Source organism: Zea mays, chromosome 9 (assembly GCF_902167145.1).
Source record: "Zea mays cultivar B73 chromosome 9, Zm-B73-REFERENCE-NAM-5.0, whole genome shotgun sequence".
Lineage (NCBI taxonomy): Eukaryota > Viridiplantae > Streptophyta > Magnoliopsida > Poales > Poaceae > Zea > Zea mays.
In genome coordinates this window covers 140464131-140473144 of record NC_050104.1, presented here as the reverse complement: position 1 = coordinate 140473144, position 9014 = coordinate 140464131, and positions in this window count along the sequence as shown.

Below are 9014 nucleotides of genomic sequence, written 5' to 3'. Positions count from 1 at the left end.
ATATTTTAGAATTTACTGCATATACAGTTGCTGTGCTCGCCGGATAAAAAAATCTGGACGAATAAACAAATCAGTCACAAAAATAAAATTGGATGAGAAATAAATCATGACGGACAAATCAACGACATAAACGAAAAATATGGACAACAAAAAAATAAATAAGTGACAAAGACAAAAAGTATTAAAAAACACCCACTGTGGGGCTCGAACCCACGACCACAGGGTTAAGAGCCATGTATTTTAACCAACTGAGCTAGACAAGTTTTCTATATAGAACGGAGCTCGGCGCCATGATCTATGGCGCCGAGCTCGGTACCACGTCGGCGCCACGACGTCCGTTTGTGCCAACGCAGCACGTACCTCGGCGCCATAGCCTATGGCGCCGAGCTGTGTTACCTCGGCGCCACAGGCTACGGCGCCGAGTAAAGGGTCCAAAAATGACATTAAAATTTTTTAGGGTCCAAACGTGAATTTTTTCCGATGAAGGACCAAAATGCAAAAAATTCGGGTTTGCCGCCGTGGCCTAGCAGCCTGGCTGCGCTCCTATGTTGTAGCTCTCGTGTTTGTATCGTCTGGCTTGCTTGGGTGCTTGGCTGTGCACGTGCAAATTTAATCTTTCAGTCTGGCTCTACAGAAAACGAGGTTAAGGTTCGTTTCCTGTGAGTCTGGCTGCACCACTAAGTCATCCCATACGTACTCACAAACACATTTAAAATGTGGAGTAAGTTAGAGACTTAGTTGGTAACTTGTTTTTCATCTAAACAACACAAAGTAATATTATCTTCATAGATAATAAGGTCACTGATATAAAATCATGACCACCACATACCCTCTGTATGTAGTATATCATTCTGTACAATCCCACGAAGTGTACTATAGAATGATTAGTGTAAGTGACCATTAATCTCTGTTGATTAACATTTATCAAACAGTAGGTCCAACTTACCAGAAGTATGTCATTGATCTTGTACCTGGGGATCTTCTATAGATATCCAAGATCAGTATATCCAAACATAAGGAGAGCATGAGTACACCTGGAGATCATAACTCGATCTCATGTGCTGTTAGCTAGCAAATCATTGCAAAGCAATATCCGGCCGGATGCTCTTGCAAGATATAATAGCACATTTCATGATCTGAAAGAATCAAATGACTATGATTCCATTATATTGAATTTCTTCAATATACGTTGGATATAGACAACTTTGTATCCAAGATACTTAAGATAGTTTACTTTGAATTGGAAATCTCTTTCAATTCATATCCTCTATCTTGAACTCCGTCGATAAGTAATGTATGTTCAAAATATGTTGCACATATTTACACTGAACATACCATACTTTGTGTATCCTTTCAGAAAGAAGGATTCACTAGGTCGAATGTACCATATTTGACCAGGATGCTGTAAGTCACAAAGACTTTCCAAGCATTGCAAATTTGTGATTGGTGATTATGTATTTGGAATCCTTCAAAACTCCATAAATACCATAATCCAGTGACCACATATGCACATGTTGTCACTACATCTATCAACTGCATAGATAGATGATTTACTGCCCATATTATTGTATCAGAATTTTACTACTCACGGTAGGGGAGAATTTATAGCATTAAAATAATGCTTGGGTTTGCGTATAAACCCAGTTGCTACTAGCCATGCTTTCTCACCACCTCATTGTTTCCAAGTCCATGAAAACAAACATGTATCCACAGTAAGATACCTTGAAGTGAAAATAAGTTAACACTTCTTTCCGGTGAGCAAGGCTATCTCTGCAACATTGTATCACTCATCAAGATCCAGTTTGAGCATACTCGTGCTCTGCTATGGCCATAGTCTTTTGGATCACTTGGAGCGCATATACAATTGCTGAGATGTATGTGTCGACACTTGTAGCGTTCAAATAACACAATTCTCCAGTTGACATGAAGTCATTTTCTTATGCACCCTTATGATTCGTCGTGAAATCCCAAAACGAGAATCAAGGGCTTCCGATAACCTAGCCTCATCAGTGCGCACTGAGCTAGGTTGTGAATGTCTTCCATTCACAGGATAATCCATATCCTTTAGGTGTCCACCAACACTCGGTTGGTTACCAACGAATAGATGGTCTGCATTTACTATCTCAGAAGGTCTAGCCTTCAGCTGCTTGCAAGCATCTTAATCCCAATTTGTGACCATACTTCTCCCCCTCTTATTTACAACATCATTGTAATAGGGAGTTGAGTGGTGTTCCATTGTAAGCACTCTTTCTGGCACTTCCATGTAGGATTAGTTTGAGTGACACCTCATAGTAAATGCACATGGCAGTTAATTTGCAACTTCTTGCAAATCATTCGAACCTAAAGGTTCGGTTTTAGTACGTGATCCTGAGCCTGAATGCTTACTGCATTCATTATAATTTCCTGGCATTCTTTTTGGTACTTGAAATCTCCCCCTAATGCCTGGAAAAGCTCATGATTCAAGCAAGCGTACGGGCTGTAAATAGATTCTCATGAAGAGATTCTAAAACTTAATGATCGACGGAGAATGAATTCTCACATAGATCCCTAGCTTTCTGTGTGCCCATATATGTACGCTGCGGTGGTGAGATTGGGAACATTACCCAATGTACGCATGGGAAATCTTTCATGGATTCCCACGTACTAAAAACCATAGGGGAACTTGTACATGCAGTACATGCAGTTAATCATAAGTCAGGAGCGTGCAAAACTTCCTGACTCCAACCATAACCAGTTGGAAATAACAATTCATTACTGATGGTCATTAATGATCTGAAATTTTTGAATCTATCACAGACTCGTCATAGTCATTATGAATATAATTTTGAATACCAAGACAAACAATCATCATTGTAAGCACATTTGGTATATTCAGTAGTGTGGAGGCTAATGTGCTCAAGCTTGAGACATTATTACTTAATGGTCATGTGTTGTCCGAAGGACACACTTGAGGTCATCATATAGATGCACCAAAGAACCATATAAAGCCTTCAATGTCCATACCATCATTGTAATGGACCACACTCGTTCTTTTGAAGCAATTCAAAGAACTTAACCAATTCAGATCAGATTTTAAGATAAGAGGGACTTAAAATCTCATTCCCAATGATACTCATCAAGTATCCATCTTATGGGAAAAACATGTAAGACCCAAAAATGTATACAATGATAATACAACCGATCTTCTTATTTGTGTTTCATACATTCATTTCAACACGAGAATAATTGTAATTAAGAATGAGTAAATAAAAGAAATAAGACATGAACAACTTGTGCACCATGCTGGAGTTTATTGGATTGTGTATTTATAAACAATGGTAATATCGATAAAAATATAATTAAGTTAATATTGTAATTTGAGACCTAATTTGCAATTTTAGAAATTGGAGAAGTAAAGGAAAACTACTATACAAAATAAAACAAATATGGGATAAATAAAACCTTGCTATGATGGTTTGACCAAACTGCATAATTAAAATAGGTTCAAATTCCCAAATAAGTTTGAATCCAAATTTGGATTTAAAAGAGTTAAGGATAAAAGAAAACAGGAAATAAAATAAAAAAAGGGAATACATGGCAACTGGGCCGCAGACCACCTATTCGGCCCACCAGAGGAAATACATCGCGCAGCCCACTCCGCGCTCACCGGCCACGGTCACTGACCGGCGGGACCCGAATCCCAGGTAAAAAAAAACTCCCTGTGCAGTGCCATCTCCCATTGACTCGTGGGGCCCGCTTGTCATCTCTTTCCCCACCCCGTCCAACAGAACGCGCGCGCCCGGGTCCCGTTGGCGAGCTCAGCACGTTATCCTGGATCCACCTCCCTCTCGCTGACTGCGAGCCCGAATGACAGACCATCTTCCTCCTCGTATCGTTGCGCCTGATGCCGATGTCCGCGCACCGCAACAACCCGCCGCGTAGATCTCGGGCCGACCTACTGGTCACCGCCTCCTCCTCGCTCGGACTCGGGGAAAATAAATACCCACATGTTCTCCCCTGCTCCCTCAATCCTCGAAGCCGAATGATTCCTGCGGCAGGGCTCCAGCGTCGGGGGAAACCACCACGCCATAGCTGAGCGCCACCCCGTAGCCGCCCAGGTCACCAAGAGAGGCGAGGTTGGGATACAAAGAGAAGGATAGCGATGTTTGCCGTCGTCAATGTCCAGGACAGTCTGATCACGGTCCGTGAGCGTCGCGAGATGGATTGAAACGTGAGCGTGTACATGGATGGGCTCAGGATCCTTCGGGGCACAGGGGGGCGGCGTGCACCAGAACCTTACGCCATGGCAGAGCCTCCACCCATCGGCCCCAGGTCTGGACACTGCATAATACAAGGTAAGCGAGCCATCGACAAATCTGCCTCCCTCGCCTCTACAAACTAGACTTGCTCAAAAATGGAATCCCCTCGATGTTTCGTCCGGTCCCCTGCTCGCTGCTGTGGCACCGCCGTGGCACTGCGAAACGCCGTAGTCAGCCCAGTCGGAGTATCCATCGCCGGCTGGTGGTCTTCCTGGGAGGTCGCCTAGTCATACTCATGGTTTTGTGGTGATGGGATCGAGCTTTGGGCAGGAGGGGGTTCGGTTCTGCGCTGCTCCGGTGGCCTCACCGGCGCTTGGGCGGAGAATCGTGCGCACGCCGACGAGCTCGCCGTCTGGGACTGCTCGGGCGCCGCCGCTCTAAGCGCTCAATGGGGAAGACAGGGGATGGCCCTAGACTTCGAGATATGCGGCTGGGATTAGGCCAGGGAAAGGATTCGGCCGGATCTGATAACCTCCGTTGATGCGTGAATCGACGGTTGGGGATTGAATCCGACTTGACTGAATCTGGGCCGTCGATCACGGATTCGGTGGTCCTTAGTGCATACCGCTTCGGGTTAATGCCCGATCTAATCTGGCCCATCGATGCTGGATCGGATGGCCCGAATCTCTCCGTACCCTTTCGCCGAGCCAAAATTGTAAAAGAGCCCCTCCACTTTTCAAAAATCAACCCGCCATCCAACTCAGAATAGTCTGAGTCTTGAGAAGTTTTACACCAGAGCCCCTGCACTTCTCTGTTATAATGCGCCCAATCCGGAAAGAGCTGAAAATAGGAAATTAATATTAGAAATCGATTTTTAATACAAAAATAAATCTAGAACTTGTTTAATTCATAGTAAATGCATATGAACTCCAAATTGGTCCATTCCAGTTCCTAAATTTTTGTAATAATATTGTCTACCCATTAGTTCCCCTGTTTTGGCATGAAAACAGTTAGAAAATCAATCCCTCATCTAATCCTATTTTAATCACATTAAACCTTAGGAAATTCGTAATTAAAAATCTATAACTCCAAAACTAATGATTCCTGTTCCTTTGATCTTATTATAATATGTAGAATATTCTTATATGGTTTATTCTTATGTTTGGTGTGATGTTAATTTTGCCTATACCATGCTTGTTTGTATTGCTACGACTAGCGCGAGGTTACGAGCCACCTGAAGATCATCCTGGTACCTGGAATCTCAAGTCCCAGGCAAGTTGTGCCCTTGATCACTTCTTTTACCCACTCATGTTCTAATTAATCATAATGATCTGCATAGGTTAATTTTGATGGGACCCAATAGGTTACCCTAGTTTGTCTATCTTTATACCTTGTTTACCACTGAACTTTTTGGGTAGTACTTGCTAGTGCTTTATGTGGTTTTGGGTATGAAGATACATTATTCATGATCACACTTTTATTATCTGTTTATTATCACTGTTCATGATAAGATCATTATGTTAATTGGAACATGGAGAACCACCCGGGAAAACAGTGCTACCACAAGGGTTTAATGGGACGCCCTTGGCCGATTAATTAGGAAAGCTAGTGGAAGACTACCTTACCTGAAAGGGGCAAGGGCAGTAGGGGAGTGGTCAGTGTAGGGAGGCCCTCGGGAGGATTTTGCTGCGATGGCGGTCCTGCAAGGGATTCCTGCATTGGAGCTTCCTATAAACTGTAGCGGGTTTTCTGAAGCTAGTGGAACTTTGTAAAGGCCTCGTAGTGTTACCCTGCTTCGCCTCCTCGGTAGAGGTGTATGGGAAGTCGCGATCCCTTGGCAGATGGGTAACATGACTTGTGGGTAAAGATGTGCAACCTCTGCAGAGTGTAAAACTGGTATACTAGCCGTGCTCACGGTCATGAGCGGCTCGGACACTCACATGATTAATTTATGGAACTTAAATTCAATTTGTCATATGCATTGCATCGCAGGTGATGTTGTTACTTTTGTTCTACTTCTTAAGTGGGTTTGGTATTTACTTATACTTAGTAATTGCTAATAAAATTTTGACCAACTTTAAAAGCAATGCTCAGCTTTAACCATCCTCTTTGGTAAGCCTTACACTTCACATGAGCTCCCGCCTTTGGCGAGTTCATTCACATTATTCCCCACAACTTGTTGAGCGATGAACGTATGTGAGCTCACTCTTGCTGTCTCACACCCCCCACAGGTCAAGAACAGGTACCACAGGATGAGGCGCATGAAGGATGCTATGATGTGTTCGTGAGAGGTCTAGGTCGTCGTCTCCCAGTCAACTTTTGGTTGCCGGACCGTTGTCTCCTTATAATGTAATTATTTATTTATTTTGTATAGAACTCCTGTTATGTAGTAAAGATGTGACATTCGATCCTGTGCCATGATTCATCATATGTGTGAGACTTGGTCCCAGCACACCTGGTGATGTTCGCGCCCGGGTCTTGGTGCCCCTAAAACCCGGGTGTGACAAAACATGACCAACAGAATTGTCCATAACTTTTCATTTCATCCCAATAATGGAATTACCAATTCAGTCTTACCCAGCCTGGTAAGTATCATCACATGAAAAGCTATAACATATGCAACACTTTGTATGGGAGGATGTATATAGAATACAATCCATAAGAAATGTTTCCGAGAAACACATGCAATATTCATCACTATCACTTTGTGTTTCCACATGATAGAAATTTTATGGATATCTCTATAATTTGGTAAGATCAAATTAGGATATATCAACACATCCTTGATACTTCCATTACCAAAAGGGGACTAGATATTAACATATCATGATATCGCGTGAAGCGATTGTTAAAATATTCTTTCCTCTTTCCAAAGGAATATGAGAATATTTTATTTCCCCACATATAGAGTTTGTGGCTCAATTCTCCACATTGCATGTTTCTTCCTCAATTAGAAGAATCCCCGTACAAGTTTGCATAACTCAAATCAATGAGTCTTCAACTCCCTTGATGAGTTTGTTCAACTCTAATCGATGAGTTTGTTTAACTCAAATTCATGAGTTTTTACACTCAAATCACATGAGTGTGTTCAACTCACATCGCATGAGTTGAACCTATCACAACATCAATTATGAGATTATATCAAATCTCATGCATCATTTATATAGTACTCAAAAGCAAATCATCTAACAAAGTGGTCTTCTCTTAGGAAGAGAAGTGTTGTTACATGATTATTCCAAATCATGAATTACACAACTAACCACTGTTATCATGTCAGATGGAAGATTGAAGTACACTTCATATCTTAGCTTTCATGAGTAGTATGCATCTATTGGGATTTCATATACATGATTAGATGCTTAGGCATACAACACTATACCACGTATAGTGTAATGACAAAAGAGTTTGTCATACTCATTTCCCTTCCCTTTTTAATGTGCTTGTATATTTGCTTTCAAGCAAAATATATGAATACAAAGTGTTAGTCTACAACATAATGTAGACACATACTCATAAGTCCACAAGTCTTATGATTTTCTTTGCTATTCATTTTGGGCTTGCACATCAGGCCACAAAAGCACATTAGTTCTTTTCATAAGAACCACAAGAGAAAGGGATCATCTCACTTCCTCCAAAATAAAGAAGTGAATCCCCATATTATGCAAAGATGAAATGAACATATCCAATGAACATTAAGGATAATTAAGCCCATTAGGCGAGTTCATCAAACTCTATTAAATAATTATCCTTCAAATGGCTTAACTATTTTCGTTTGCTGTTGCAACTTTGCCGCAAAATATATCATATCTTTATATGTTGGAGAATTCCAGGTGTCACATAAAGTGTACCACAGATTTTTGAAAATTGGTGTACACAACGTAGATAATCTCCATATAATTAAACAATGGAGTAGATCTCCCAGTAGTGGGCAAAACATTTTGCTGCCTGAAAGCATGGTCTCTGGGCTGATATATTCAAGGAACATACCGCAGCCAATGCTTAGGACTCCACTACCCTGTGCTTGACCAAAATTTTCAAAAAAAATAAATAAAATAAAATGGTAATCACCATAAAGGTCAATAACCAACATCAAGTCTCCTACATATCTACTTGGGAGAACACATAGGTAATCATCATAACCATATGATGTAGACCTCTTATTGATGGGCAAATAACATTTTGCTGTCTAAAAGCTTGGTCTCAGGGCAAATAAATTCAAAGAACTTATTGCAGCCAAAGCCTAGATCTCCATCATGTGTTGAAATATCCCAAGTTCAAGATATGTGTCATATTTTGCAAGAATTCATCGTTTAATTAAGTAGAACTTAATTAAAAGAATTCTTTTAGCAGTCAGCATGACTGCAGCGTCCAGCCTGGCTCCATAGCCCGCGACGCCTGCATGGTCCGTGATCTTTTTGGGTAGCACGTATAGGTAATCATCTTGAAAGATGTAGACCTCATAGTATGGGCATTTCAAATGCGGTCTAAAGCACGGTCTCTGGGCTACTAAACTCTATAAAGAATTTAGCGCAGCCAGTGCTTAGAACTCCATCACCCTATGCTATTTCCCAAAAAAAATGCAACCTTGTTTTGCATGTAGACCATTCAGTTTCGACTTAATTATGTGCTATATTTTCCATGCAAACGTAAAAGAATGCAAAATAAAAGCACATAGAGGTATATGGATTATAAATGTAAAACAAATATAATTCACTAACTAGTCTGTATTTTTTCATAAAAAAACAGACAAATATGTATAATTACATATATCATCAG